The sequence below is a fragment of the Musca autumnalis genome, unplaced genomic scaffold, assembly GCF_047663935.1.
Source record: "Musca autumnalis isolate F117 unplaced genomic scaffold, ASM4766393v1 scaffold_1, whole genome shotgun sequence".
In the NCBI taxonomy this organism is placed as follows: Eukaryota; Metazoa; Arthropoda; class Insecta; order Diptera; family Muscidae; genus Musca; species Musca autumnalis.
Genome location: NW_027411644.1, coordinates 132,528,203 through 132,544,908, shown reverse-complemented (window position 1 = coordinate 132,544,908; position 16,706 = coordinate 132,528,203). Strand labels below are relative to the sequence as shown.

At 35.8% G+C, this 16,706-nt stretch overlaps 1 long non-coding RNA gene across 2 annotated transcripts; it reads left to right on the top strand.

Moving 5' to 3' along the window:
• Nucleotides 1-51: 51 nt before the first annotated feature.
• LOC141386429 (uncharacterized) lies at nucleotides 52-16,094 on the top strand. Of its 2 annotated transcripts, none has more exons than XR_012408375.1 (6): nucleotides 52-374; nucleotides 438-787; nucleotides 867-1,098; nucleotides 2,206-2,324; nucleotides 10,321-15,718; nucleotides 15,787-16,094. It is a non-coding gene; the product is annotated as an uncharacterized lncRNA (long non-coding RNA). The 2 variants fall into 2 exon arrangements; XR_012408377.1 differs by lacking the exon at nucleotides 15,787-16,094 and having other exon boundaries at nucleotides 57-374; nucleotides 10,321-12,367; nucleotides 12,470-12,547.
• The last annotated feature ends 612 nt before the right edge of the window (nucleotides 16,095-16,706 follow it).

Below are 16,706 nucleotides of genomic sequence, written 5' to 3'. Positions count from 1 at the left end.
TGCGTTACTTGTTCACTAACCTATGAATGATTGCTACTGGCAACGCTATTTTCTCAATCACCAGTGCTACCAGCAAACTGTATCCGGTTTATTCCTTTATTGTCGGCTGGTGCATTCAGTTTATTAATGCTGTCATCCAAAAAGTTAAAAAAACATTAAAAAAAATATAAATTTCTATTGAGGCCCGCAACAACACACCACCATTGACAAGCCTGCACGGGAAATGGTGATGTGCGGGTAGCTCATTAGATTTGGAGTAATACCCGGCCAAATAAATACATAAAAACTTATTAAAGCTGACCGTCCTGTACCTAGTCTAACTCGTGGCCATGTGGTGTAGCCATGATGTGGATGAGCCCTTTCGAGGAAACCAGGTAAGAATCTCTATTCCAAAACTAATTCTCATCATTTCTAATGCCCATTTCATTTCATTTCAGCCATATAAAACCGCAGAAAAAATGTTTTATTGAATGGCGGCTTACCATGTGGAATCTCATAACCATGTGTGTACGCACATCGAGAAGTCTAGAACTGCATACATGTGTGTGTTTGTGTCTCATTCATGTATTCTACCCACGCCGTCGTTTCACACATTTTTTTGGCCGCTACCCTTCATACACACATGACATGGCGCCATGTTGTTGGCTAACGTCGACGTCACCGTTTCTTTTTTTTAGTACTTTCTTTAGTACCTCCATTGAAATGTTCATTGCGGTCGGCGTTGACTGAACGCCATTCATATCAACAGTATGATGATTAGCCGCATTCATTTCTGCCCTTATGAAAGGTAATCATTTTATTGCTCATCATCATTTACCATTAACGACAATTTAAAATAATTAAATTTTCCTTTTTTCTCTTTTCAGATGCTTTTGTGGTATCGTCCGTAAAACCAACAACAACAAACACACAACCTGCCTGCATTTTTTTCAAGGTAAACAAATGCCTTCAGTACATATGTGATGCAGTTTCCCAATCAATCGGGAGAAAGGGTTGTTGGATATTCTGGGCGTTCACAATAGTATTCCACTCTGCTACCTGAGGCTACTTGTATTTGGGACGTAGGAAAGTGGCTTTACTGCCGTGCATTGTATCTAGGTAAGCTTGTAACAAATTGGAAACGATTTTAATATATCAAAAGAATTGCATTGTGTGAAAAAGTGGATGTGAATTTAACTTATTACAAAAATTGTGTTGTGCAGAAATAATAATACAGCTGATATAGTATAGTGTTTGCCCAAAAATTATGTGGTGTAAAAAAAAAACAAAAAGAACCCACAGTTATGACGAAATAATTTGAGCATTTACACATACATTTTGCTTTTGGTTCTGAAGAATTTTCAAGATGAAAGTTACATTCAAAATAAACCAAAGTATTATGTGATTATTAGATCTGTGTAAAGTGAAGTAGTGGTTGGAATATTAAAGCACAAGAGCTTCAAGACCATTGGATGATATCTTTCAAAGAAATTATGTGTCATGTGTCTACCTGCAGTGTGTGTGTGTGTGCTGTTTCCAAACACAGCAAAGTGCTTCTATATAAGACGGTGTTTTGCATATTTTTGTTTGTGGATACTGTTACGAGACAACAATGAATTAAGTTAAATGTATGAAAACATGCTTTGTGGCTATTATATGACCGAGATGGATGGGCATGAATAAGTGAATTGTGTGTGGAACAAACTTTCATTGGAGTGACCTTTCTAACAATGAAATGCAATTGGTTATCGCTCTGTTCCCTTCAAAGAAATTATTTGCCATTTGACTACCTGCAGTGTGTGTGTGTGTGCTGTTTCCAAACAGAGCAAAGTGCTTCTATATAAGATGGTGTTTTGCCTATTTGTTTAGCTAGTAAATATTGCTACGAGGCAGCAATGGATAATGTGTGAATTGAGTTCCGTGTATGAAAACATACTTTATGGTGATTAAATGAATGAGGCGGATTTGTACTACATGATATGTGAACTGTGTGTGAAGCAATACATTTGTGAAGTGGCATTTTCCAAAGTGATGTGCAATTGGTTATCGATGTGTGTTTTCTGTGGCCGAATTTCAATTGATAATGGATAATGTCATCAGTGGTATAGCACAATTAGGAAATAAATTGATTTCTATTTTAATTTTAGGTTTTGATTTTAGTAAAAACATTCATTCCCCTTGTAATTACGATTTACTAAGACTTGATATTTTTGTGTTTATTTGCAGGCCTTTTTTTGTGAAAAGACACAGTGGACACCAGACAGTATTATACCTGCCTGACTGTTTAAAACATCGAATAAGTGTTATGAAGATATGTTTATCCCCATCAGTGATTCTATTAAATGGTGAGTGTTACAAATTTTATTGTTTTGTTTTATTGTAACGATCCAGAGTGGACAAAACCTAATGGTATATTACAGTGTTTGCTAAAACTATGTGGGTATTAATAAATATTGCAAGAATAAATCCATAACTGAAAAAAATCTCCATCAACAATTAATTTTGAAAGAAAAGAATAATTTGGACGAAAAGAATAAATTAATTTATTAACTATGTGCCGGTACTTCTGTCACAATCTTTTGAATTACGTGGAGTAGTTCTTTTGCATCTGTGCCTTAATTTTGTTAATGGTTTATTACGCGTATTTCACTACCATTTGGGTTTGTCTACCACTGGACTTATTTGTGCAATTTTATTTTGTATTGTTGCATGTCTTATTGTGTTACCATCTTATCCTTATTTTTCTGAATTTATTTTATTGCGTTCAAATGTTATTTCACCTCTAATTATTTATCGCGTAAAAATTAATGAAGCAAATTAGGCGTTTCGATAAAAATGTACGAGCATAAAATTTTGGGGCTGTTATAAATAATGAAGAATAATCTTTCACCCTGCCAATTATAAATTGATTTATTTACGTTCAAAAGACTTTTCGTGTCTGCTATTCTATTATTATGAGCCGAAAAATGGAATCGGTTTTTGGGCGGAAATTTTAAAGATTTTATTTAATAAAGGCCAAAATATATACCTGTTCGGGTTTACAAATAAATCATTAAATCCTGTAAAGGTTTATAATCTGTGTTTGGGACTTTTTACTATTTCATTGTATGGACATTCTAGTTGCGCAAAAAAAATAATTATGGAAAGCGAATTTTCGTTTGTTAATTTTTGTATATCAGTGTCCACTGCCAACAGGAAATTAGATTTTTGATAGCCTTTGGTTTACTTAATTGTCGATTTAGATGGTCGATTTTTAATGGTGCTGACTTCTAAAGATATAGAGTGGGTTCGTAAACAAAACGATATATAAATTTGTGCAATTTAGGACCATTAAACTGTTCTAACTAGCAGGGTTTCCAAACAAAAAAATATATATATATACCTAGTATGAATATAGCATATTATCATGTGGGAATCTTTTTAAAGTCAGTTTATTGGAGTCATCCTAATTTTATCCCAACGTGGGGAACTCCCACACCCTGAGATCATTTCAGCCGGGCAATGATCTACCTTCAAGTTTGGACATCACGGAAATAAAAGCAATAATCATTTGATATAATCATATAATTCAACATAGATTGATAAAGGTGGACGTTCATGACACACATTTATTAACCTATATTGCACTTATATTACTATATCACAGGGTTATTGCACATTTTGTTCTCTTGATATTGAGTTCATAGAAATGGAAAATATTGTTTTTCTAGTTATGATTATATTAGTCAACCTAGATTAATAAAAGTGGACGTTCACGATACACACTTATTAACCTATATTGCACTTATATTATCATATCACTGGGTTATTGCACGTTTATTACACTCTAATATCTTTGGCATGGTAATTCCCTAGGGGTTTTCCCTGAAGGTTCTCCAACTCATACATATTGTTCCCAATTGGTCTTACTACTCTACACTTGATGAATTTCTTACAAAATTTGGAATTTATATTGTTCTTAAAATCCGATAACACATGATTCCTTCGATACACCTCCTGCCCAGGTAGGAACTTTGCAACCCTCGCTCGTTGATTATAACGTTTCGCACTATTTTCGTATGCTTGATGCATACTATCTCTTATCTTCTCTCTCATCAGTTCTAATTTCTCGTTTCTATTAAATTGTACTATCTGGTGGTCTGATAATGATTTGAGACGTTTGGCTAATTTATAATCCGTTCCGCTCGTGAACATATTATACCCGAACAAGGCAAAAAATGGATTAACGCCAGTTGCACTATGTACGGAAGTCCGCAAAGCCTGTTCGATTTCAGATAGATAGAGATCCCAGTCCCGGTGATCTTTCTCTACATAGGACCTTATCGCCGCTAGGACAGACTGATTTACCCGCTCTGATGCGTTAGATTGGGGAGAGTAGTAGGCGGTCGTTATGTGATTGATCTTGTAATTATTGATCATTTCTTCGAATGATTTTGCAACAAACTGCTTCCCATTATCACTATGTATGATTTCTGGCACGCCGAATACGTGGAATACTTGGTGTTCTAAAAATTGAATGACGTTTTGGGCAGTAGCTTCCTTCATTGCGTGTAGGAAAACGAATTTCGTGAAGTGATCCACTACTATGAAAATGTATGCGTTTCCTTTTTTGGATCTTGGATATTTTCCAAGGAAATCAATATACAATTTCTGGAAGGGTCGTTCCGTCACTACTTCATCACCAATTGTTGGTCTCAGGTTCTGATTTGAAGGCTTCGTTTCTTTGCAGATTTGACATTTATTTATGTATTGTCTAACCTGGGATACCATTTTCGGCCAGTAATAGAAAGCTTTTAGCCTATTTAGCGTTTTAGATATGCCTTCATGCACTATATCGGTATATTTATGGGCCTTTTCAATCATGGCATAGGTTATATCTTCTGGTATCCACAGTTTCCATTCGAATTCGTTGGTATCCCCATCAAAATGTTTGGCTTTTATGTAGACTTTGCCATTTTCCACTTTAAGGTCTGGTAGTTTTTCTTGGTTTTGGATTATAATATCCTTAAGTTCACAGTAGTCTTCACTTTCGAATGCCGTCGTCTCGAATCCTAAGATATCTTCCTCGATGACTTCTTCGATTATGATCTCTGAGTCGATGGGCATCCTGGACAGGGTATCAGCTACTACATTTTCAGAGCCTTTTCTATGCTCGATAGAGAAATCGTACGCCTGTAGCTGCAAGGACCAACGCGCCAGTCTGCCACTTAAATCCTTTAAAGACATCAGCCATTTGAGACTGGCGTGGTCTGTGATTATGCTAAACTTCATCAATTCGACATATGGTCGAAATCTCTTTACGGCTAGTACGGCTGCCAAACATTCCTTTTCTGTCACCGAATAATTTCTTTGACAGGCATTTAATTTTTGTGAAAAGAAGGCGATGGGATTTTCTCCTCCGTTATCGTCCTTTTGAAATAATACAGCCCCAATTCCGTAGTCAGACGCGTCACACTGGATGAAAAACTCGCGCTGAAAATCTGGGTGACGAAGGACTGGGGCTGATGTTAGCGCCTTCTTTAGGGTGTTGAACGATTCCATCGCTTGAGGTCCCATCGAGAACTTTTGTCCTTTCTTAAGGGTATCTGTCAGGGCAGCGGAGATTGAAGCGAAGTTTTTGATGAACCGTCGGTACCATCCTGCGGTTCCCAAAAAGCTTCTCACTTCTCTCGGAGTTTTAGGTACCGGAATATTTTTAATTGCATTTACTTTTTCGGGGTCGGTTTTTAGACACCCATTGCCGATTATAAAACCCAGGTATTTTAGTTCTGTGAAACAGAACAAAGATTTTTTAGGCCAATAGTTAGATTTGCCTTTTGCAAGCATTCAGCTACTTCTGTTAGCAGTCGTAAATGGTTTTCAAAATCCTCAGAGATAATCAGAAGGTCATCAAGGTAGATGAATACGTTGGACTTAAGTTTCCCAGGTATGACCTTATCCATCAAGCGGCACAGTCGCTGCGCCGCATTACATAATCCGAACGGCATTACGCGGAACTGATATAGCGGTCGACCTGGAACCGTAAAGGCAGTATATGGTTTGGCTTCCTCTTCAAGCTCAATCTGCCAAAACGCATATTTCAGGTCGACGCTGCTAATAAAATGCGTCTGATCAATTCTACTCAGTATTCCGTCTATGTTCTGTAAAAGATATGCATCCTTTACAGTTAGCGCATTTAGCTTGCGGCCCTCCAAGCAAAATCTATTCTTTCCGGGTTTTCGGACAACAGTCGTCCGATTGCTCCAAGGAGAATCACTCTCCTCAATCACGTTCAGAGCGAGCATGTTGTCTATTTCCCTATACACTATCTCTTGAACGGCTGGCGATAAAGGATAGTGTCTATCCTTGACAGGATTTGCCCCTTCCACTAGCTTGATGGCGTGTTTCTCTATTTTAGTACATCCTAAACCTTGCTCCTCAAATGTTGGAAATTTTTTTATGACTTCTGCTAACTTTTCCCTTTGCTCTGTGGTTAAGTCATGCATTTTGGTGTTTTCGTTTTTGGAGTCACCATGAATTTTCACTTGGAGGTCTACATTAACTTCATTGACTGGAAATATTTCTGGGGCTATTTCGAATAACCTCCAAAAATCCGCTCCTAGGTATAGTTCCTGCTGTAGGTCGGGACACAGGTATAAACTCATTTCTCTACAGATTCCTTCATACTCAATATCAACTTGGACCCTGCCTAAAATTCTATGCCTTTTTCCAGATGCGGTGGTAATGTCGGAAATGTAAGGTAAGATCTCTAGATCCAATTCCTCCACAATTTCTCGACAGTGTTTCCCTAAAAGGCTCACGGTTGCCCCTGAATCTAGCAGACCTTTAGTCTCTTTATCTCTGATTTTAATAGAAACATACGGCCTGGGATCACTGACATCTTGACATCTTACAATTGCTTCACATAAGGATTTTCTGCGCAATCTATTTTCTTTTTGGAATTGCCTTAGCTTAAGTATTCTTTGTTTATTTTTTTCCTGCTTATTGAGAGTATTTATTTCTGGATTTTCCAATGTTTTATTTTCATTGATATCATTAAATATTTTTGCTTTTATGCAATCATAGTGATGTTGCCTTGTTTGTAGAGGTAGATAATGGCGTATTGATGGATAGTTAGGGTATTTGTTCTCCTCACACCTCACTTTGTTTGCGGGTTCACTACCTTGTGTGGTTCCTTGGAACGATGGTTTCCCGCTGCAACCATGTTCTTTCGGGAGTTTCCCGACGCACAATTAGCACATTTTGGGGTTATCGTATCGGGTTTACCACACTTGAAACAAAATAAATTTCTCTGTGTGGAAGTGCAATCACGGAAAACATGTCCCGGATTTAGGCAATTCCAACACACAATCTGGGTATTCATGGCAGCCACCTCCACTACTTCATCTGTCTCCTCAAACCTACGGAAATCCTCAACTTCTTCATTTTCCTGAATGGCACTGACTCGCATCGGTTTATTTAGGGGGGGTTGTGATTGTGGTACTATATTTTCACGTCTAAAAAACGTTCTCTCAATCTCTATACACTCGACTCTTAATTGTTCTACGGAACTTACAGGCATTGCATAGACAATGCTAGATAGATTTTTTCGAAGATTTTTCTTTATTAGAGTAATCATCTCATAATCAGAGACGGGCTTTTCCAATTTAGAGCGCATGAGATTCATGTCGTGAAAGAATGTGTCTATGGATTCCCCAGGTTGCTGTTTTCGTTCCATGAGATCTCTCATGGCCTCGAAACATGTCCTTCTAGTTTTGAACCTTTCCATTAAACCATACTTCAGGGAGCCCCAATCAGAAATGGTTCCGTTCCTTTGTTGAAGCCAGAACCACTCGTATGCGGGTCCTGCCACAAGGATGTGGAACTCGTTTAAAATTTCGTCCCAGGACAACTTATAATGTGTTTGGAAGTATTCAACTCTGTAAATAAAGTCTTCTACAGACAATGTGTTGGGACTTCCCGAAAATTTTAAATGGAATCTTTCCAATTTAAAAGGCTTGGGATAACCATAGTTGTATATGGACGGCGTTGCCGAGTTTTGACGATTAGAGTTTACATTATAATCGTGTGGTGCAGGTGAGGTCTGAGACCTAAGGTTAGCAGTTACCTGAGGTTGAGTTGAGTTTTGATTTAGCGTTGGGTTTTGATTTAGAGGTGAGTTTTGATTTAGCATTGGGTTTTGATTTAGAGCTGAGTTTTGATTTAGAGATAACCTTGCGATGGTTTCGTTTAAGTTTCGAACTACCGATTGAAATTTTTCCATTTCTTGGTTGACGCTTTCTTGCACTAATCTTTTGATACTAGCCTGGGCATCGTTTACGCTCTCTTGGACCATACCTCTAATCAAGTTGTCCATTTCATTTTCTGGGTTTATCTGGTTTGCTTGATTAGATGCATACATCGGCCTATGAGCACCAGCGCTCGTACTAGGATTGGGATTATTAATTGTCCCTGATAAATCCTGTATTGGGCCATCCCTATTCTCCATGGTTTCTACTAATCTTCTCTTTTTATTTTTGGGTCTAGGAGTTCTAGGAGTGGGTGGTAAAAACCTGCTACTATCAAAAGCCGTCAATCTATTTCTTTTGCTACGCCTTTTTCCAGCAATAATCTCACTCATTAATTTTAGTAGTGATCATTTACAAAAACAACTTCGAATTTAAAACACTTTTAATAAAAGTTTGGGTTATTGATAAAAAAATGTTGTGGAGATAAAATCAAGATTATAACGGAAAGAAAAATAATTTTGCTTGATGAATTTAAAAACTCGATGAAATAAAAAAACTAGATAAATAAAAAACATATGTCAAAAAAAAAAACAACATTAAAGGTTAGGTTTTACGATTCTAGATTTGTTAATTTTTTTCTACATACATATAAGAGGGTACAAAAGGTATTTTCAATTGCGGTGTGATAAGTGTGTGGATTTTTTTTTTTTTTTTTTTCATTATTATTATTTTTTTTTTATGAAAAAAATGTGTCCGTATAGGTTGTCACGGAATATTGATAGACAAGAATTACGTTACTGAACAAACATCTACATTTAGCTTCAGCACTACGGCATGTTTCTAATAATAATTAGAAACACGATCTCGTATGCGAGGACTTTATGCAACGCACTCTGTGACATCTTCGTTACAGAAGCTATTGCACCTTCCCCTATGTCTTCACTAAAGACTATTGATACTATTCTACACAGACATATAAACGGAACAGGTCATAAACAATACATCACTTGTTACATTAAACGAACAATAGCTATTGCACTTGACCATTGTAATTTGAAAGCAAATATCCTAATTTTCTAATACTATAACAAATTTTGCACAGTTAACACAATTTCAACATGGAAATTATGGTTGCAAGATTTGCTCTATAAGAAAATGCGATATTTGTTCTTTTTTTTTATTGCATTTTAGGTCTATTTTTCCAGAGCATAGGTGTTATTGCACTGTTAATTAAAATTTAAACGTTTATTTTATATTGGGCGCCATATTGTTACATTCACGCTTGTTCGGCACTGTGGTGGAGGGTCCAACTAACTCAGGGGAGCTGCTCTCAAGGCGGTTCCAACCCTGAAACCATCAGCCTAAGGGAATGCACAATAAAAGGGAGTGAACACAAAGACATACACAAAAACAAACAACAAACACAACATACCCCGTGACAAAGGTGCTTGATGACATTTGCACCCACACATAGCCCGCCCAACCTTGACCTTTCAATCCTTTGTTTTCATATCTTTCAGAAGGGCCCCGTTTCCCACACACACCTACTTCACAATTTACCTTTTGTTATCCCTCTTTACAAAAACAATTTAGCACATCATATTCTTTTACATTCAAACACAGGAAATATTTATTATAAAGTCTTTCATACTTAAATCTAACAAACAAACATTAATTTGAAAAACTAACACCAATTATATAACTTCCTCTTTCTTTTGAGTCAATACTCAGATCACCTTCCTTACGTTTATATTAGTTACCTTTTTAGGCCAACCAGGGCCGACAAATATCACTCTTACACCAGCCTAAAAGAGCTCTGTTAGCGGTTTCTTGGGACTTATTCAAATGTTGATCCCCATAAAAAAATCAATTAAATATCTCTCGAATAAACGCTACAAAAGGGTAATCCTACACTCACTTTTAAAACTTGGCGTTAACTTTCCTCACAATTAAACAGTCTTTTTGAAAATTTAATATCTTGACAACATTTAGGACAACACAACTTAACCTAGTTTTTGTTAGTTTTCAATAATTATATTTTTTTCTTTGTTTAGTATTTTTTTGTTGTACTTAGCAAAGTTTTCTCATAGTTGATTTCTTTTCTCTTTTACAGGTGCATGGCCGTTGCTTTTGGGTGCATTACTCGCAAATTCAAAATAAACATCATTCGTTTGAAACTCATCAAGCGGACATACATTGGCATGGTCATCAATTCAATAAGTCAAGCGTTTTGTGAAATGACATCTTCCGCTCTTCGATTAAAATTTTTGCCTCACCAATAATTAAATGCTGACCCCCTCCTTGATAACAGCAGAGGAGGTCAGTGAACGTCTGGCTTTTACAGTTTGGCGTACACTTCAAATAAAATAAAACACAAAATGCAACTATAGAATTACAGACGCTACACAATTTGTCATTAACACTTACGAATATTAATAACGCCCACAACATAAATAAAAAGTAGACTTCAATGTCTTCAAACAAAGCAAAATTATTGTTGTTTCAATGGGTTTTGGTTGGTTGTTTTTTTTTTATAGTTTATTGATCTCAACGGCTACTTGAATCACCTTTACGGTTTATATTACCGGCACCACTTTGTAAAAGAAGCTTTCTTTGTCGACTTCTGTGCTTTTATATGGAGGAAAACGACGCTGAATTTCCCTCTTTTTCTTTGTTTTCCCATTTTCTTACATTTATTGGCCTTTGTTGGTCATTTTCAACTACAAAGCCCTATATGAGGCCGGGTTGTATTTCTTAGGTTGCGTTACTTGTTCACTAACCTATGAATGATTGCTACTGGCAACGCTATTTTCTCAATCACCAGTGCTACCAGCAAACTGTATCCGGTTTATTCCTTTATTGTCGGCTGGTGCATTCAGTTTATTAATGCTGTCATCCAAAAAGTTAAAAAAACATTAAAAAAAATATAAATTTCTATTGAGGCCCGCAACAAATACATATAAACTGGTATCAGAAGCCCACGGCCTCAGGAAGATTGATAAATTACTTCTCGAAACATACAAAACGCACAATAATCAACACTGCAAAGAATTTTATAAACAGAGTATTAAATATCAGCGATGAAAGATTTCACCTTGAAAACAAAATCAAAACCAAGGACATCCTAGCAAAAAACAATTTTCCATTACACATAATAAAATCACTTATAAATGAATATAAACCTTCAAACATAGAATCGACAAATAAAGAAACAAACAAGATTTATAAATCTCTGATATATCTACCAGATATATCAGAAAGATTAGAAAAATCCGATATATACGACAGAACAAAATACACGATTGCCCACAGTTCTTACAACTCAACAAAATCTATATTTAGTAAATTAAAAACCAAAATTCCAAAAATGGATAAAGTTGCGGAAATCTATATAAGAACAAAGTTGCGGAAATCTATATGTTGGCACAACAAAGAACAAACTAAAAACGCGTATGTCAGCACACAGATCGGACATCAAATTAAGAAATAATAACATCATACAGAGAACAGCTTTAGCCGAACACTGTAAACACAACAACCACGCACCCAACATCGATGAAGTGAGAGTGTTGCAGACAGAGCATAACTACAACAAGAGACTAACGATAGAGATTAGAAAAATCCGATATATACGACAGAACAAAATACACGATTGCCCACAGTTCTTACAACACAACAAAATCTATATTTAGTAAATTAAAAACCAAAATTCCAAAAATGGATAAAGTTGCGGAAATCTATATAAGAACAAAGTTGCGGAAATCTATATGTTGGCACAACAAAGAACAAACTAAAAACGCGTATGTCAGCACACAGATCGGACATCAAATTAAGAAATAATAACATCATACAGAGAACAGCTTTAGCCGAACACTGTAAACACAACAACCACGCACCCAACATCGATGAAGTGAGAGTGTTGCAGACAGAGCATAACTACAACAAGAGACTAACGATAGACATGCTCCACATTAATAACCTGCCAACAACAAAAAGAATAAACAGCAAAACGGACACGGACAACACAGCATACTGCTATAGGCATCTAATACGGAGAAGAGATCGTTCAATAAGTAGATAATTATCAGTGCAATAATAACAATTGACGGTGGTAGTCACACTACGCTAGTTTTTAAGTTTATTATTCTAATTATTTACAAGTAAGCGATCGTCATTTTTTAACGTGTTTTATGTCTTATTAGTAATTAGAAAACTGCTGTGATATAATTAATAAGTTGTAACTTTATTATTTTATGTTGTAGATCTCCCTGAAGATGAGATTCAAGGAATCTCGAAATATTGGAAATAAATAAAAATATAAACATTGACCTCAAGCTCAATTATCTTGGTTTTTAGTAAAACCTACCGCTAATACGAATTCCCGCTAAGAAGACAGGTAGAGAAACGTTAAAATTACAAACTACAAAGCGTCTAATTAATTCCCTTTAAACAATTATATTTTAAAAAAACTAAAAACAATATTCGTAAAAATTCAAAATATGTTGACATTTCATATTTTTATTTACTTTTTGGATGGAAAGGCTTTGACACTTGTATTACTTCCAACAACAAATCTCTATGTGGTTGTTGTTACGTTTGTTGTACAACAACACTTGCCTGTAATAATTGTACCATGGATTAGCACCATGCAACAAATACAACTCAACAACAACCACATAGAAATTTGTTTTTGTTTGTAATGTTAGTGTCATCTGTATATGTAAACAAAATAAGGAAATGTAAATTCTACAACAAGTACAACTCAACAACAACCACATAATAACCACAAAATAAGGAAATGTCTATAAACTATTGGAACTTAAAAAAAATAAAATTTTTTCACATTTTATTGAATATTTTGGAAAACATGTATGAAAACTCGTTAAATTTTCAATTTGGATGTTTCCACATCATTCCACTAAATGCATAATTTCTCGCAGAAAGAATTTGTGGGGTCGCTGGAAATTCATTGAAAAAGGAGAAGCTGGTTCAATCTTTTGTTTTTGAAATCAAAGAAGCACAAGTTTATTAGGGCTTTATTTTTTTTCAAATTTAACAAAATGCCTCACATATTAACAAACGTTGTACCGCCTCTACAAGCGGTGCTTTATTGTGCGGCTCGTCGTTCGGACTTGGAGGAGGTTACATATCATTGATATGAAGAAGTCTTTCTGGGAAATAGTTTTTTTTGGAATGATATACTTTTTCCTCAAAAAATATATATCCCTAAAGTACATCGAAACAGAAATAAATATATAAAATGTCGTATGGAATTTGACACTAACGTAACAACCCAGTTCAGTCAGCTGTGTATTGCTGTTTCCTTTTATTGTTCTACCATGCCATGATAGAATAATTACAGGTAGGTCACAGCTAGCAGCTGATTATAATTTTTTGCAACAAATTTCCTTTACCGACAGTTCGAATTTTTTTATACAAATCGTGAGTTTGTGCTACTAGACGGCCTTCGGCCGGGATTTTAAGACTTTCTTCTATGGACAGGTGAATATCTCGGGAACGGGAACACAATTTTCTTTTAATTTATAATTTTTCTCTATGTAGCCGGCCATTAAACAAGGGAATTTTCGGAAATTCAGACGACCATATCTCGGTACATTTTCCCAGAATGTTTTATACGTCGTTGGAATCGGGACGAAAAGCACTATCTGTGGTAAATTTTTCATAATTTTATGCATACTGTCGGTAAAGGAAAGATATGCCAATTTTTTTATACCCTCCACCATAAGTTTGTCATTCCCCACAAACTATATATATTTTTGATCAGCGTGCAATTCTACATCGATATAGCCATGTCCGTCCGTCTGTGGAAATCACTCTAGCGTCCGAACGGATTGAACTAGGGGGATGAAATTTGGTAGAATCTATTATATGTACATAGGACTTTTGGTATTGAACGTGGGCTAGGTAGGTCCACGTTTTCGTATAGCCCCATAGGACGATATCTCCCGATTTTCGGTATTTTGAAGGTTTTACCCTCATTATCACACCGAAATGTCTAAAATTTAGTATTTAGCCTTCGTTGGAAGGTTTTAGTCTCATAATTCCACCGAAGTGGCTGAAATTTGGTATTTAGTCTTTTTCTGGGCATCAAAAATTTCCCTCAGAAATCTGTCGGTATACGTCCACGTTTTGATGTACCCCCCATAGAACAGTATATCCGAATTTTCGGTATATTGAAGGTTTTAGCCTCATTATGACACCTGAAATTTTTCGGTATAGGTTCATGTCTTAATATAGCCCCCATAGAACGGTATTTTGAAGGTTGCTGCTCAATATCCCATCGAAATGACTGACATTTGGTTCCCTACCAAAATTGCTGATGTTAGCTATAAAGATTTTGATAGGGTTATGAAACATTCTACCCGAAATGTGCTCGTATAGGTCGACGTCATCAAATAGCCATCATAGGACCGTACCTCCCGATTAAAGGTATTTTGACAGTTGTGGCCTCAAAATACCACCGATATGACTGAAATTTAGTATTAAAACCGCCATGAGTATATAAAATGTTGCAGAACAGAACTATCAGTATAAGCCCTTTTCTTCAAATAACCCCCATAGAAGCGTACTTCCCGATTTTCGGTATTTTGAAGGTTGTGTCATCAATAGCCCAACGAAACAGATGATATTCAATAGTCCTTTGGTGGTATAAAACTCTCCACCTGAAATTTGTTTTGTTTGTTTACATAGCCCCCATAGAAAGGTCCCTCCCAATTTTCGTCATTTTGAATGTTTTAGCCACATTATTCTACGGGAATAACTAAAATTTGTAATTTAGTCTTCGCTGGAGTTACGAAACTTTCCTCCAGAAATTTATTGGTACAGTTCAACGTTTTATACAACCTCCATTGAACGGTGTTCCCGATGTTGTTAACTATCCAAATCCAGAGTATCCAGGTTTAGGTCTATTCCGTGTTGCCCAATTTTATGTATTTCGCTCAATTCGGAAAATTGTAAATATTGGTCCATGTTTTGGAAAGAACAAAAATGTCGCCCCATATGAGCTGTTTTAAAGGGTGTATTATCAGTTGAGATATATGTATGTACTACTCTTGTAATAAACGAAATTAAACTAATTGTTCCTTTCACTTCAATACAGTTGGTGGTGGAGGGTATAAAACTTTCGGCATCGTTCCAATAAAAAATGTCTGTTGAAACTCTATATCTTAAAATTAAAAACAAGTTCAAACGATTTTTATTCGCTTGGCAAAATTAAATTGTTAATTTTTTAATAGTTATACTTGCGAAAAAACGATTCGTCAAATATTGCTATTAATTGAAATTTGTTCCAAAAGTACGGGAATGTAAAAATAAAAATTTTTGTAAATATTCTAGCTGAAATGAATCTGCAAATCGGATGCCAGCAATCACGATGTTAGATCAGCCAAACTTGTCAAGTAGAAAATAAGAGAATTACATTTTTTCACTGTCACCAGTTTTGCTACTTTTGGAACACTTTTCTAGCAACAATATTCTGGAGCCTAGCAAAAGTAATTTTTATTTTTTTACTCAATTTGGTACTTTTAACATATAAACAATGTGTTATTATCCCATATAGCTTGGTCCTCCGGCTACTCTCGAGCATCTCCCAGAGCGGTCCTCAACCCTTTTAAACCAGCAGGTGATCAGACAGGAAAACAAAAGTACGCAAAACAAAACTACACAAAAACAATCATTATACTCTCACACGGAAGATACTCGAGAACACAGGCCCTTGGTGTCCGGACCCCCACTTAGCCCGCCCTTCCTTGGTCCACAACATCCTACTACCTTTGTTTCATGGACACCACGAACTCCCTCTAGCGCCTCATTCACCCCTTACACCTTTTCCCCTCCCAAAGCATTAAAAACTCACTCTATATTCATTTTTTCTAATCAAATATTAAACATAATTTTATTAAACCTTATTTTTCTACAAATAACTAACAAAAAAATCAATAAAAATTAATTTTGAACAAAAATTCAACATTTAGTCTTTACTTCCTACAAAAGTCATCGATACGTTGGTAAACAAAACATATATATATTTTTTTTAAACGATCGTGGGACTTATAAAATTCCAGATGGGGTTACAGTCTAAATTTGTCGACCAGACAATTTGTACTCTACTATTCCCTACCTAGTTGAGCTCAGTTAAGTGGGTATTAGTATTGCCTTCACAATCAGGCTAAACACGCAATACAAAAACCCCTATCAGTCACTAATATACTCCCTAACAAAATTTTTATAAATAAGAAAAATCAATAAGAAATTAAAATGTCAGTGAAAATCCAAAATCTGGATTTTCTTAGAAATGCTGGGATGGTTAGATGCTGCGGTGAAATGGAAATAACTTTCTTCGAATTAGAAAGAATTTCCCCTCAGGATGGTATGAAAAGAAAAGATTTCTATCTCAAGATTTTTAGGCGAAAGAATTGAACAATAGCGAGTATTTATTGTAGGAAATTTGGTGGTTTCGGAAACTAATCTTACCAGGAA